Source organism: Gallinula chloropus, assembly GCF_964237585.1.
Source record: "Gallinula chloropus genome assembly, chromosome: 1".
Lineage (NCBI taxonomy): Eukaryota > Metazoa > Chordata > Aves > Gruiformes > Rallidae > Gallinula > Gallinula chloropus.
Genome location: NC_140085.1, coordinates 97,719,225 through 97,736,246, shown reverse-complemented (window position 1 = coordinate 97,736,246; position 17,022 = coordinate 97,719,225).

Sequence of the window (17,022 nt, the reverse complement as noted above, 5' to 3'; positions counted from 1 at the left end):
CCTAACCTACAGTTAAAATGCTAGGCCACAACAAGGGCCAGCAGCTCAGCCAGGGAAGCGGGAAGACCAGTGGCCTCACTATCCAGGGCACTGTCAAGCAGGGCAGCTTTGGTGGCAGCACCTGGAGTTGGCCAGCAGTGATCACCGTGTTTAGGTCAAGCCAGGATATCAAGTCATCAAGGCAAGGTGCACCTCAGCAAGATATATGGCTGCATGCATACACCAGCTCTGCCAGCTGGCTTCAAGCACAGGTACTCCAGCTCCTAGGGGAGCAGAAGCAGCACTGGGAAAGGCTCTCTGGTGCTTTGGGGGCCCTGACTGGAACTAAGAAACACCTGGCTCCAGCAGGAGTTAGTCAGATTGGGCAAAACATTAGAGATGCAAACCATACATGACAGCAGGACAGCAGTAGCTGCTTCACAATCATAAAGTGATTAGAAGACTTTGCTGCTGTTGTATTTTCAAGTATCAACTCCTGTGATGTTGGTCAAACCAAAATTCAACTTGTTTCTATTTATTAACTTATTTAATTTCTTTATATTAATCAAAGACAAAATTCTGTTCCAACCTTTACTTCAGACACAATATGCAGCTATAATGACCTTTCCCTATCTCTCTCTCTCCAGAAGACATCTGCTTGGACTTGACAAGAGAAGCATTTCCCTTCTTGCACTTAGGAAGAAAGATCAGTCTTGGCTGATGTAGTCTGTGTTCTGGGACAAACAGCTGCGAAAGGAGCAGAGAAAGCCAACAGGGTTCCGGCTTGTGTGTCCTGTATGAGTAATTCAAGCTGAAAGACCTTTGTATGGAAATTCAAGTACTGCCTGGACTATATCACGATTTTCACCCTGGCTGCCAGAGAAGAACATGTGTCAGTACTTGGGAAAACAGTAAGGCCCTGCAGGAGAAGAGGGGCTCGCACATTAGAAAGCACACACTCTTCTTGAATAATATGCCAAAGACAATTCTCACTGACCAGACTTTATGTTAGGTGGTTTTTATGTCAGTGTAACTTATTTTCCTGAAAGAGTCCCATTTCCTTCCCTTTTATAGGCAACTCTGGTGACACCCCTTATCTGTAACATGTTTTTCTCTAATGTCAAGTAATACTAAGCCTAACTAGATCGTACAGAGGATACTGGTCCTGGATATTATTTTAAGAGCAGTTCCATATTCATTAACATTATCTTGTATGTCAGAGACCAGGTTATTCCATAGGGCAGATAAACTTGGCTTGATTAAATCAAGATGTATCTAGTGGCTATCAGGGACAAAGCATTTGAAATAATTCGCTGCAACACAGCCTGTGTTCTTAGATACACTTGAAGAAAGTTCAACTTCTGCGGTTCACAAAACATGAAAGCTGTCTGACTGTGCATTGGAGAGAGCTCGCAGCCTCCAGTGGAAGGCTTCCAAGGAGACTATAGAAGCGGCTGTCATCAAAGAATAGTTAGTCAGCTATCACCTTTGCTGAGTTTTTAAAGTCTAGAGATCTGGAGTTTGCTATCCTCCCACTGGGCTTCATCCACAGTAAAGAAACTTTTAGAAAGACATGTCATGAAACACTCAGATATCAAACACACTTCTGCTATTACCCCACCCCCTTCCCATTTCAACCCAACTCCCTCTACTCCTGAGTCATTCACCCTCAAAAGAAAGAAACTCTCCTTCCTTCCTATGTTTTTGTTCTACCACTTTGGATCTGAAAAATGAATAGCAAGTTTATCAGTATTTTTGTTTCAGCAGAAAATGAGGGCCGGTTCTTGCAAGTGCCACAGATGTTTTAAGCAGCATTTTATTATAAGCAAAATCAATATGGCAGTATTACGTTTCTATCAGTGAAACAAACAGAATTAGGTTAAATGACAATTTCATTACTGCTATAGAAGCTTCAATAAATGGGAACCTTTCTGACTAAAATATAAAACAGCCAAAACAAGACAAAACAAAAAACCGAATTGCCCAATTAAGAACACTGCATCCTTAACACAACTGAAAGATCAATACTCCTTCAAAGGTAGAGAGGCAATTGCCCCCATCTGCCTATGTAAAGAATTAATTCACCTAAAGCAATCTCAGAGTGGGGTTTTCAGGTACGATCGACCTATCATAGTACTTTAATGTTAAAACTACAATCCTCAGGCCTTTTTTATGAAAAACACTCTGTGGGCCTAAATGAAATAAAAAATTTATTTATGCATTAATATGGCCAATCTTATTCTCACTCTATAAGAAAGAATCTTCAGAAGTTATAAATCAAAACCCACATTAATACTACTTTTATATTCACCATTTGGAATACAACACAATGATGCAAACAAAAAGCATAACAATAGTTAGTATGAGAACAGTTATTTAGTTTTCCTCTCTCTTCTCCACTTCTTTTATGTTGAGGGATTTTTATTATATTAAACATTCATTCATATTTTTTCCTTATGGCAAGATGTTCATGATTAACACTGCTGAGGGCTGAATCCAAGAATTAAAAAGTGAGGAGATGGGGATTTTCAGAAGGTGGATACTAAACCTCTGGAGGTGTCACAGATTGTACGTAGCTTTGCAAGTCACTCCGCAAAATCTTACTTTGAAAACCTTTAAAGCCTAGAGAGCTCTAGTAGAGGGGAAAAAAACTTCAAGACAGTCTCTATACTATCTGAAGCCAGCATACATGGAGAAAAAAGAACAGTTCAATATTTGTAACAATCTAAGCCTCTCCACCATATGTACCACAGAAGGTATTACTAGCTGTGATATAGCCTGTCAAGATCACATCTCCAGATAATTTCAGGGACATAAAATTTGAGACTAAGCCTGAGCTCAACATCCCCCTTCCTTCATGAGCATCCTAATTCCTTAAGAATTTAGCTACTTGCAGTAGCAGTTCTCTCATTTTCTGTATTAGCTGTTGCTGGACAGACACACCTATTTCTTATGAGAAGACACAGGATCAAAGTTGGGCACCTTCTTAAAGAGACTGGAGAAGTCAGTGGAAAAACTGAACTGTGCCAAAGCCAAAATTATTGAGAAACAGAAGGTGGATTCAATAAATATTATCGGTTAAAGGAAAAGGGTGGGAAACATTGGAAAACCCTGAAATATTTCCTTTTAACTTTTGGGGCAGATGGACGGTATTAAAAGCATTTTGAAGCGTCATTTCTCCTTTAGAGGCTGACCTTAATAGGAAAAACAGACTGAAAAAGCAAATTTATTTTGAATTGATGGAAAAGCAAAATAAAATTATGGATTTTGTTTGATAAAAGTTTCTCTCACAGGCCTGAATAATTTCTTTTTTAGGTTCTGCAAGAACTCATAAATTTTCCTGTATTTTTTCATTTTGACCGACAATTAAAGGAAAAAAAACCCATAAACTTGTCCAGCTATACCTGTTGGGACTGAAGATTTGTGTGTGCGTGTGTGAACAAGGGGGCTGTATCCACCAATTATTTTTAAAACCCATCCCAGTAATTTCTCTGCAACAGTCAAATACACTTGTGACTCGCTACCAGCATCCAGAATGGAAGGTAAGCTGGAAAAAACCCCAACACTCCATTTTCCAAAACAGTATTCGCCATGAATTGAATTACTTTTTTTAATTACTCTTAAATTGATTCATATATTCTTTGCCACTATTAAAATATTTTAGAAGATTCAGTATCCAAAGGGATACAAGAATCTTGCTAAAACTGGCAACCTGGAGTGGGGTGTGCAAGGAGGAAATGGAAAAAAAGCCCACCCTTGCACAGGAGTGTGGCTGTAATTCACAGAAGCCCAGCTTGCTCAGCATCACCCAGCTGAGCTAGGGCAAACACAAGGTCAGGCCCTGCGTCCCTCATGGCAACAGGCACCGGGGCAGGCCTGGCAAACCAAACCACAGCCACAGGTGTGCTCACAGTGACTCTGGAGTGTCCACCTTTCCCAAGGGCTCTTTCCCTGGGTGCATGACCCACCGCTACTGAGAGAGCTGAGCAGTCCTTACACAGTATGTATCAAGCATGCAGGACCAGCAAAGACCTCTTCCGTCTAAACCATTAATGTTATTTTCTTCTTTACCACACCCGGTAAAAGTTCAAGGGTTGTGTTTCTCTTGCAACAGTTAATAATGCTGTGAGCACCTGCAACTCCATGAGCAAAGACTCCCCTAGCTCTTTTAGTGTTAGTGATGTTAGTTTCAGGAGAAACAAAAACATCTCGGCTCATAATAACCCCTAAAATCCTTTCAATTCACTTGCCAGTATAACTAATGCTGTGTTGTAAGGTGAAACAAGCACACATATATAGAACCATAGGATCACAGACTGGTTTGGGTTGGAAGGAACCTTAAAGATCACCTAGTCCCAAGCCCCTGCCATGGGCAGGGACACCCTCCACCAGACCAGGCTGTCCAAAGCCCCATCCAGCCTGGCCTTGAACACTGCCAGGGAGGGGGACAGCCACAGCTTCTCTGGGCAGCCTGTGCCAGGGCCTCACTGCCCTCACAGGGAAGGATTTCTTCTTTATACCTGATCTAAATCTACCTTGTATTAGTTTAAAGACGTTTACCCTCGTCCTGTCACTACTTGCCCTGCTAAATAGGCAAGTAGTGCCTGTAAAGTAGTAGCGTTAAAGATTCCTAAAAGGTGAAATAGATGTCTTAATGACTTTGCAGTCCTACTGTGATAGAAATGTATTTTGCTTTGAATCTACATTTTTAGCCACAAAAGGATATGTGATAAACAAGGCACTTGTGATCTGCTCATCATGAATCCTCAAGCAGGGCTGGGTATGACTTGAGCCTTTTACTTGTGGGAAGGCAGAAGGATGGATGTAAATATCTTCTTTCACTAATTATTTCCTGGTACTGGCTGGCTATTTTAATCATCATCTGTAAAGACAAAGCCACTAATGTCCTTATTACACAGCAATTCAACAGACACCATATGGCAGAAGAACACAAGGAAAAGGAAATGAAAAAAATTAAAGAGCTGTTGGGCATTTTTTTTTTCCTTTTTGAATTTTTGGCCAGGTATATAAAAAAAAAAGTTTGACTAAGCTTTTTTGGAGGCTTTTTGCTTGGTTGGTTTTATTGGTATTGCATAAGTTTAAACCGTGTTTCACGGGCATTGCTTATTATCAGGAATGATATAGAAAATCACAACACAGAAACTACCTCCCTCTTAGAAAATGGAAGGCATTCCCTTTCTCTCAGTCTTTATCTCCAACAGCAAATCTGCATGTGACCTCTATTCCCCCAAACTGAATTTTTCTTGCTAAGTTCCAAAGACTAATGCTAGAAACCACACATATTTAGATTTTATTTATGAAGACAAGAGCTTGAATTCTAAAGTGATTAGATCCTCTGGTTGACATTCCATACCTTTCTTCACTTTTTTTTTTCTTACTTGGTTTTGTTGTAAAAGAACAGACTACCTTCAGAACACAGCCCCCTTTTTGAACAGAAAACACGGCCTATGTGTAAAAAATATAAAACAGAGGTTAAAAATAGAAACAAGTCAGGCTTTCAGAAGTATAAATTCTGAATAGTAAAAACTAGTATGTCTGATCCTCAAAACATGAAATATTGATAGAAGATATTGATTTCTGAACCTATTAACTGACCAATTTCTTCTCAGTTTTGAATATTAGGAAGTCAGGGGAAAAAGAGAATAGAGAAACTTACATTTCTTTATTCTTGCTATTTGTTATTTCCAGAAACACAGGAATGAGAAAGTGTCTCCTGTGACTATCTTAAGGTTCACAGTCAGGCCAGAATATGTGTCATACAAGAGTTCTCATAGTAGTTCCCTTTAACTTCACACATATTGGGTTATCTACCTTTACCAATAAATTCATATCTATACATGCCCTGGGCATCCAGGGCAGGTGTACACTTCAGTTGGAATGACTGCATTCTCAACATCTGTTTCAACATGCCATTTTCTTATACTTTTTTTTTTTTACTGTGCCTAATATTATTTAGTTTTGGGTTCACTGCCTGATGCATTTGCAGCTCTACACATGTGATCTTAGAGGTACTTACGATTCACAAATACAATCAAATGGAAATGAGATTTGGTTTTACGTTTGCCTTGTTCCTTGCCTTCAAACCTGGCATGAACCTGAGGTAGGTTTCCTTGCATAAACTTATCTGTTCCATTTTGTCCAGCACAATCATAGACAGCGACGTCATTTCTGCATCCTAGCATGACATGGGTATTTATGGTGATTACTGTCTTGCAGCATTCACTTTAGTTAAACTGCAGTGCTCTTGCACATATCAGGATCTATTTGATCCTGCCTTCTTTGCACCACTGGGAAAAAAAAAAAAGTAAAAACCTCATCTATAGAGGAAAAAAACCCACAAAGTGCCATTAATACAGGACCTGGTGGGCTGAGGCCACCAAGAAAGCACATAGCCCATTCCAGATCATTCATTAACAGCTATAAAGTTAATGAAAAGCAATACTATTCTATTAATATGGATTAGAGATGAAGTCTGAACTGTGAATCCTTGCCAATTTAAAGCGTTCTTGTAGAGGCATGAATAAAGGGATCCATGGACATCTTCCTGGTACAGGACTACTAAATCATTCTAAAATCAATACTAGTGCTTTGGTTCAGTCATCTCTACCAAGAGTTGAAGAAGGTTGGCATTTGTCTGCCAAGTCTGTGGCAGGCTAAGAGGCACAGCTTAAATAAAGCGGAACGGAAACTACTCCAGCTGCCCCCACATACATTTTTTAAATCCTGACAAGAGTCATTCTGGGAATGTGAGGATTATGCCAGGCTGAGCAAATGAAAAAGAGTACTGCTTCTGGAGCATATGTTTCTGCTCAGTCTAGAGGTGGTCTCCTAGTGGGCCTGAATTTCCTTGCACCCTGTATTTGGCACCAGTGTGCAGAATCCAAAGGTATTTTTAACACTCAAATTGCCTGGGCAAAAAGCCTCCCACACAAGATGACACTAATACTGGGTATTCTCCTAGTGAATTTCTGGACTTGGTTTGTATTCATAATATAGGTGATTTCACAAAGAGTGTTTTTAATTTTCAGTTTCTACGAGAAGCAAAATAATTTTAGACATTTTAGAATAAACAGACAATATTGGAAACATGGCAATATTGTTAATGGGAATAATTAGTTTTTCATTAAGTTCTACTTCTTTAAGTAAACTTAATTTCTGTATTGTACATTTTGGGGGAAAAATCCTAGACATACACATTCCCAGAAGCTTAAATACCACAAAAAAAAAAAAAAAAAAAAAAAAGAGCAGGAAGGGAGAATTTATGGGTTTTGTGAACAGAAATGCAAAAGGAAACCACTGTCAATATGCACAAATATTTCTATTCAGCTGAAATGCAAAAATTTACATTTTCATAAATAGCATAATAGGTAGCTCCAAAGAAGAAAAACACGCTTCCTTCATAGCACGAATTCCCTGTGTCTTACTCTATTTGTCATGGCCTTTTTATTCTACATCAAGCTGTGTATTTGCTATCAGTTATAAAGTGTTAGATTTCTACAGATTTACTTTAAACTGATTGACCTCTGAAGATAAACAGAGAAATTATTACTTAAGATATTATGAAAGTCAGCTCAACTTTCTCAGTCTAGGTTGGCTTACCAACACAGAGATATCCTGTGCCCCACATGCTTGGATTGGGGTCATCTGATGACACTCAAGCTGGTGGACCTAGTGTCTAGAGGTCTTGGTGTCCAACGTACTCTTATGTTTTAAAGCAAATAATTTGCCACAGTCAAAATCTCTTAAACTGGTATCTAGGAGTCCAGAGGCTCTTTGCTTTGAGATGTTCATATCAATGAAACCACACCAGAGAAACTACAGATTTAACATTCTCATCTAAGAGGTTAGTAGGTAAACCAAAACCAAATCAGACCTGAACATTCCCAGCTAGCCCTGATTAGAAGTTCAAAAGGTTTACTTCTACTGCTACCCAAAAACTACAAGTTTTTGTTCATGTGGTCTTGCTGGACATCTTTCCTGAAAGATTTCAAGAAATCCCTGGGTTTCCAAGCTTAAGGATCTGTTATATGGAGTTAGAAAAAGCATACTCCATCAAAGATACTGTGTAATGAAGTTTGACAATCCTTTGTGCACATACAGGTACAAAAAAGCCATGCACACCTTTCTCCAGTTCCAACACCATCAAGCACATCAAACATTTCCTGAAGGACTCATAAATGTTTGGAGTTTTGTCCCAGCCTCCTGAAAGAAAGCTGGAGACTCTCAAAGCTCAAGAGCAGCTATGTAATTGAGATCTAAGCTCACCGTAGAGACAGAAATACTGAAGTCAGTAGGTTTAAACGGATAGAAAAATCAATATGATATATAGTGAGATGTAGTTTCCTTAAGGTTTTTCCTGATGTCCACAATTTTCAGACTTATTTTTAGCTGATGACACTCAAAGAGATGTTGTTTGGGAAATGTTTCTGGATTTACCTCAGACATCTGGCTGGAAAAAAATACCAATACAAATGGAAACAATGGGTTTAAATTTCTTGGAACAAATAAAACCACAAACCTAGAACCAATAAAAGCTATATATCAATAATGCCAGGCTGACAAGAAGGGTTCTGTCTATAGTACTCACGAAGAACCTTGAGAAAATTGTGGTGGCCTGGTTGATGGGGCAATCTTCACATTGGTCCAGAGCTTCTGAAGGAAAGGTAAACCCAGAAATTTAGCACTTTTTCAACCGCTGACTAAATTGTTTAATAAGCATTCTTCTTCACAATACTTTTGATTTTACATGCCCTTCAAAAACACCAAACTGTGTTAAAGGTTTGGAGAGAGAATTTGCCACAGCCTCTGCAGAAATTTCTTTGTGTTTCATTACTCTCATTGCTTTTTCTTTCTTTTCTCTCCAAAGTCTCTAACTTCACATCTAAATTTATGAATACCATTTTGCCTGTTCTTACCAGTTTTATTATTCTACACACGGTTAAAAGCATTACCAATTCAAAACCATAGTCAAATAAAACAGCATCACATTTACATTCCACGCAGCGTGCTGGGTTTTGGAACAATCCCTCAGTTTTGAAAGCGCAGTAAAATACATCTTTGACACTGGGTTGGTTACCGAATTTGTTTTTTCTGATAGTGATCGTACTTGCTTTGTATTCCAGCCACATAGCTACAGCACACTCAAGAGCAGCACGTATGAACACAGCTATAACAACCACTTCATCTTCAGTGGGTCTCATAGTTCAGCTGCGGTGCCTTTTATTGTTGTCCATATTCAGGTTAATGGGCGCAGCAAAAGGGTTGTTTGCCCTTATGAATAACGATATTTCGAACAGTAATTGGAGTTGAGGGTTTTCCATCATTTGCAATCCAAGTCACAGACAGGTCTTTGAGCATTTTCCATGTGGTTTTTTTTTTTAGTTTCTTTTGCTGGTAGATTATTGATTCCTAAAGGCAACATGACTTGAAAGTTCATTGAAGGTTACCTAGTAAAAGAAACATGCATCATTTAAAATGCCTCTGTGCATCAGGGAGTTCAACAATACCTTTTAGTGTTGCTTAGGAGTTACTAGAAGCAACTACTTTTAGGATGATTTTTAATCCAGACTTTTTGCTTGTAAAGCCAATTTTTGAGTATCAGCTATCTTTTCATGTGAAGACTTGGAAGGCAACTTGGACATGAAATATCAGCACACGTATCTGTTCAAAGTTAAATAAAATTCTAAGACTGGCATTTTACCAGCGTTGTCTGGAGTCTTCAATATGGGCTGTCTCCAGTGCTTGAACTGAGTGGAAAAGGAATACTCAATCCCTAGTACCTGCCCTGTTTCTACCACTGCATAATCTGAAGAAACACGACTCTAGATCCATTAGAAATTACAATTCCTGCCCTTGATGCTATCATCAGGCCACAAGCATCCCCTTGTCCAGGGGTGTTTCCTTCCCTGTACCAGTCATGCTTCTTGCACATGGGGCACAGGAGGGAGAGGCAATTGATGTGTCAGCCCAAGGCTGTCCACCATCTTGGAGCAGCTGGTGGCTGTGGCAGCTCATGCTGAGAAGGGGGTTGTAGAATTTTGGTATTGCAAAAAAGGAGGTTAAGCAGCCCCCAAAAAATGTTTATGTGCATGGCCAAGCCACAGGACCTACAGGATTGGACCCTCAGAAAAAAACAAAACACAAAGAAGAACTTAGAAAAAAAAACCAGGGGAAACTTGATGTCTTATGGTGAGGACTAAAGGCAGAAGATGCAAGTTAACACTAATTTTTCTATTCTTTTTCAACCATGGAAGGACCCTAGCTTTTCTTTCCATAACCCAGCAACAAGCTGCTGCAAAGTTCCCTTCCCCTGAACTGGGTTTTGTTTGTATTTATTTACTCAACTGGCAGGAGTGGAAAGAATAACTCACATTAATGACTTGTTAATTTTAAAACAGAGTGATTAGGTGAAATGAAAACAAAGTCCCTCATGGGTCAACTCTCACATCAAAGAGCATCACTTCTCTTTCTTGCAGGTCCTGATCGAGCTTTTAGGAAAATAATTTACAAATAGACCATGGCCAAAAGAATTCAGTTTGTCAGAAAACTTTTGTTTATGTTTTTAAAAAGCAATTGATTGCATCCAGAAATTTATATTAATACCCTGGCTTTCTATCAGGTAAGGGTTTTAATATTTTTCTTCCTACAAGGAAGATAAATCCATTAAACTAATAAAAGAAAACACACAAAGAGAAGTTGAAAAGATATTTCACTTGCACAGTCTTTGTTCAAAGCTAAATCACATTCATAACTAATGAGAAGCATTCTGTGTGTTTGGAAGAGCACTACTTATGAATCACAAAGGTACAAGGAGAATTTTCTTGTGTCTGAACTCACACTCAGACTCATTTTTTTCACGTGCACTTTCTCTTTCCTTCTCTTCACCACGCTTTCTGTAAGCCTCCGCCATCACCCAGTGTGAAAGTCAAACAGTTCACATCTATCCAAACTAGGCTTCCCCAGCTGTGATGTAGCTATTTTCTACCAGAAATTATGCTTTTATAAATTCAGTTTAAAAATGTAAGATGGTAATTTAGAGAATTGTACAATGTATGCAATACCGAGACCAAAGGTAAAAAAATACAAACATTAAAACATTCAGTGCTCTACTAATGAGCTCACTTCTATTATCTGTCAACCTATAGCCACCTTTGCAATGCTATAATACCAGAGATAATTAGTGCAGGCTTGTCAATTTGATTTTGGTTAACTTTATGGCCTCTTTATTTTATGATTCCTGTGGGAGCTTGTAGCTTGCTTGTTGGCCAAGCAAAAAATGCATTTATTCTGGGCTAAACAATAGCACCATTTAATTAAGAGGTGTCATGCTATTTATTGTATATCACGTGTTGTACCTTTGATGAGGGGCTATAAACACAGAAGGTTCGTCAGATTCAATTTCTCTGCTGTAATTTCCTACCAGAGAAAATGTGACATGAGGCAGAGATCCAATTTCCCATTTCTATTTAGCATTTATATTGACAGAATTAATGATTTTATCATCATCTTTGGCCTGCTGCTAAATGGAAGACATCTATTGCCTGCTGAGATAGTAATTCTTCCTCTAAATTACGTACGTATGTGTGTGTACACACTTTCATACATTTACACACGCATATATATTTCCTCACTTACTTTTCCATGGGGAAATTATACCTTTTTATTAAATCCACATTCAGAGAGGAAGGGTAGATGATGGGAAAGGTAATTAGGAAGAGTTATAAGAGCGATCTTAGATGACGTTTCGAAGCAGGGATAAAGATGGAAGAGTCCTTTGCATATATGCCATGACAAAAGGTTCAGGGAGGCCCAAGCTGATGAACTCATGGCATGTTGACGGAACTAATTTTATTTCTGAAGTTCTCTGGAGAGCATGCTATACAATATACATGCTGCACATTTGTCAAAGTTGCCATGTAAGAAGTTTCAATTTCCTTCTCTGAAAATAATTGACCAAAGGATCATGAAGTTCAAAAGACTAGGGGGAAATGAATAAATATTATATAGAGATATAATGTATTGTAATCATACTGTATATGCTGTTTTAATAGAAATCCAGAGACCCCTGTTACAATTCTTGAACCTCCTAATGGGGCCAGAGAGAACTATTTTGTAGTTTCGGTGTGCTGAAATAGGGTTCCTTCCCTGCTAATCTAACCATCTTTATAATTTTGTTAGAGGTCACTAGCTTTAATTTACTGCTAAAATAATACAAAGTGGATGATATTTTAAATCCCGTTTCATGAATATTTTATACTCTGAATTACTTCTGTTGAAATCTTTTGTGAGTAAGAGTCAAGAGCAGCCTCACTTTGTTTTAGGAAACGTTTACTCGTCTGACACAGAGCAAGGCACATGCAAGGGATGAGAGACAGTCAAGCTTCAGAGGGCATGTTAACACATCACTCTTGATGGCTTGAGGAAATGGTGCTAAGCAGCATGCCTAATCAGCACAAATATGTTGCATTTTTTGTATGCATGTACAGATATACATAAATCACCAATATATATCAGAACCTCCATGCTTCAGCTAGAAACTCCTTTATGACCTGGTAACTAGTATGACACATAACTGCCACCTCCTTCTAAAAGGAGTGGAAGTAGCAGGTTTGGGTTTTGGGGTTATTTTGCTTGGTTGGTTGGTTGGTTGGTTGGTTGGTTGGTGGAGTTTTTTCAAAGTAGAAAAGCTACTTGGAAGGAACGTCTGCTCGTCCATATAAGTTTTCCACACTAAAGATTTGGGAACTTCTGAAGTTAACACTCCCTAGAGCCCCAGGCAGGCTGTGCTCATACAGGTTTGGCATTTCTAGTCCTCTGGCTACAGTATCCCAAAAAGTAAAGTTTCAGCTCTTGTTTTTCCTGTTATTAAGGTTTGCTCTTTATCAGAGGCTTGAGGTGCTATTTTTCCTTATTTAGGGAACTTAATTGCTCTTTGTCCTCTACTCAAACACACTAAAAAGTGAAAGAGCTGACTGTGGAGCTCACGTGGTATCTCAGGTCCCTTGTCTGTATCCCAAGCCAACCCAGGCATATCAACATGCACTGGCAGCACAGGAGTAAGAGAGAAATTGTTAATTGCAATTGGCAGCCATCTACCTGTGGCTAGGTAATATGGCTACTCTTCCCCAGAACTCTGTGAGCACACAGGTAAGATGATTTTCCAGTGATTTTCTTTTTTTTTTCCTGTAAAGAGGTGGCACTACAAGAACATAAGACCGGAGTTAATGGTAGCCTGATCTGAAATTAAAGAAATTTATTCAAAATTTTTGCTTCCAGTTGCTCCACTGGCCAAATGAATGGGGATTCACCACAGATACTGCAGAGGTGAATTTAAAACTTGCTGAATACCAGTCAATTTCTGAGTCAGCATCTGTGGAGAAAAGTGTTCTCCTCAGTACTAGAACATTAGATACTTCTATGTCTTTCGATTTGCCTATTGTGGGGGAGTCTTCCTTAATCTCTCTTATATAAATTCACTGCAAATAAACAATGAAGTAAGGCAGTTCTGGTCTTTTGGTTTATTTTTTTAATTTTTATCGTTTTTTCAAAATCCAAGTCTGCTTTGGAAAGCTACCAAGAGTAAATCCCTTTTAGTATGGATCAGCGCCCTAGTCTGCAGAGTTATAGGATGCAGATGTGTTCTGAGTAAAAGAACTTAATTGATGGCAACCATTTTAACTTAGGCATTTAGCATGAAAAAATTAGCCCGGGTTAAATATATTCTTACACTTACAAAGAAATATTCCTTTATACAATACTTTTAAAAGTTTACAAAAATTAATACTGTATATAATTCATCTGGCAACCATACATATCAACAACTAAAAGGCATCAGAGAGGTATTGTTTGTACCACACACATTGGTCTGCAGAAGACTTCATTCACTAGTGCCTAGAGTATACAGCATTTGGGTTGCTTTGTTTCTTTTAATTATTAGGTTTTTTTAATTCCCCCCTCCCTAAATCAGAGGAATTATAAGTGGTTTGAGTGCCTCTGAAACACAAGACTACTTTTACTTTGTTTTAAGTACTACCTGTACTCAGCACTCTGGTGTTACTCTTCATGTATTCTGTCACTACCTGGCTTGCACAAAAAAAGTGGCATGCCACTAGATTGATTTTTCTTACTTTGTTTTTAAAATGAAAAAACCCCAAACCAATCTTAATAATTATAACAAACAATTAAAACCAGAATATGTACCGCTGGAAGACTTATATATAACCTACTACCTTTTACTCAAAGGGGTATAAAACAATCATGAAAATATAACGTGCTGCTTTTAACACCCAAACAAGACCTTCTGTACACAGCAAATTACATGGAGCACTATTTTTACTCACAATTTGCAGCTTACTTCAACTGGTAAGGCAGATACAAAAGCTACGATAAGTGTCAAGTAGTGACCTCACATGGTGTGCAAATGGGCTAGCGACACTATAGAAATTTTTCTGGTTGGAAAATTGTCACCTATATTTTCTATAATGTTAGCTGAGAGGAGAGCAGAAGAGTTGCCTTACCTTAAAGATGGGGATTTAACGTATACTTTAAAATCCGAGTATGTCTTCTGTTCAGAAACAGTATGGTTTTGCTAAATTCTGTAACGATGGGCTAGCATCATGCTTCTCTCAGATTTCTGTTTCTGACATGTTTTGAAAAATTACTGCAGAAGAAAACACACACACAAATTAGTTTCTGCAGCTTTTTTTTTTAATGTTTTATTCACTTTTCACTTTTGTCAGTGAAAAAACCAGCGTACTTAAAAGACATTTGAAAGGAATTAACATCATTTAAGTTAACGTTATAATGGGAGCTTTCTACAAAACTACTATATTTTATACGATGAATAAAATTAAAAAAATGAAAAATTGAGACAGTAGAAGTTACATTCTTTTTATAATGTAAACTACTTATATTTCATATCATACAAATTATAGAGGAATAGTATTCCTGCATAAACAGTGGTTAATTTATTATTGTAAAAACAACATTAACAACCTTAGAGGATGTGTAGATTTCATGAAAATGTAAAAGCAGCAGCAGTACTGGATTCTGCTGTCTGCAGTCATCTACAAAAGTAAGACAAACATGCAGTGTTTTCTGCCTATCCAATAAGGCCTGTAACAGTAATGTGATCACGTTTGTCATTTACTATTGAAATTAACCATATGAAATAAACTTGCAGAGATGTTGTAATTATGTATGTTATATGGATATAGATATATTCTTCATCTGGAAGGACTCTCATCTATATTGTAAGCAGGAAAATGTAGATACATTCATGGCATCGCTTTTCTTTTTTGTATCACCTCTAAAGAGTTCTGGGGAAAAAAAAATGAAAAAACTGAGGGAGATGTGTCTGGGTTACAGGCTGAGGACAGAAAATGCTTGCCTCTATCAAGATGTTCTGGTTAATTTATAGAGTTTCTAGTGCTCTAATTTGAAATGCAGAAACAAGGATAGCTCACAGACTTCCAGCTCCTCTGGCCATGGAAGGAGCTCCCACAAGACCAGAGCCCATGGGGTCGTCCCTTGCATCAGCTCTTACTGGGGGTCTTCCGCTCTGTCATTGTTTAAAAAAACCTCAAAAAGTTAATGTAAATGACTCCAATCCAGATAAGATGTAAAATCAAATTCCCATTTAAAATCTATTGACTGCTAAAGTTGATTTACGAGCTTTGAAAGTTCATAATTAGCAGCGTTACTTATAATACAACCTGCATGTTCTCTTCCAGTCACTTCTCCTGGGACAGCTTCCACCTTAACAAGCAATAAGAAGTTCCTGGATAGGTACCAGGGAAACTGCAGAGATTCCCCTCAGGGCTCCACATGCCAGTGAATGAGAACAGTTCACAGAGATCCCTGCAAAGAGGAAACTCTTGTGCCATGTGATTACATAGTGTCAATTGGAAAGTCTCCCAAAGGAAGTTGTTTCCAGAAAGTTTTGCTATGCAAAAGGTTCACACATTATTTCTGTGACGTGTAAGACATGATCGTGTCAATTTGCCTTTAACAAACAACATCCGGTACAATCAAAAAGAATCTTAGCAAACAGAACAAGCCCCATGAAAAATCAAACCTACTACACAGAATCACAGAATGGTCTGGGTTGGAAGGGACCTTAAAGACCACCTTGTTCTAGCCCCCCTGCCATGGCCAGGGACACCCTCCACTGGACCAGGCTGCCCAAAGACCCATCCAACCCGGCCTTGAGCACTGCGAGGAATGGGGCAGCCACAGCTTCTCTGGGCAGCCTGTGTCAGGACCTCATCACCTTTACAAGGAGTGATCCACCTAGTTATTCCAAGGTATCAAAGTGCACGGGTATGTTGATACCTTTAGCTGTTTCTTTTAAACAGGGTAGGAATCAATTAGAAATTTGGCAGATCATACCATAAGTAGGACTGAATAGCAACACAAAGACATAGCTACACTCTATGCAGCTTTACCTATACTTCCATCTTCTTTTAAGAAGCAAAGAAAAAGAGGTCCTATAAAAATTGGGAAAAGAGTAGAGGTGGTGATAATTTCTACAGAGGAGGAACAATTGCAGGGGTAAGAGGGAAGGCTGCATCCATGTTCCCATGCTGGCAGCATGTTCCAAGAAACTATTTTGTCTTTGTCCTTGGTGTCTCAAGGTTTGGTTGTGCCTGCCCTGCTAGACAGTCTTGAGAAGACGCTTCAAGCAGCTGTGATGCTTTGCATGGGTTTGTCTTTACTTACAGAGGCTAACAGAGTAGAAAAGTGATGGCAGGAGGGGATGAAGTAAGGGAGAAGGAAAATGGGACTGTTCCAATATGCAAATGAAATCCCGAGAAATCTGGAGCGTTTCAGAGTTTAGTTTGGAAAATGGTATCTTTATAGTATTAAAAGGAAAGCACTTGGCAAATTTAGTTAAGAATTGTAAGTATTTGCATCTGATTCATTCTCCCTATGTACCTCTCAACAGCAGAGGGGTATTATGTGTATTGTGCACGTGAGTCAATGACAATACGCTACACGAATCTGACCCCTGGCAATACAATT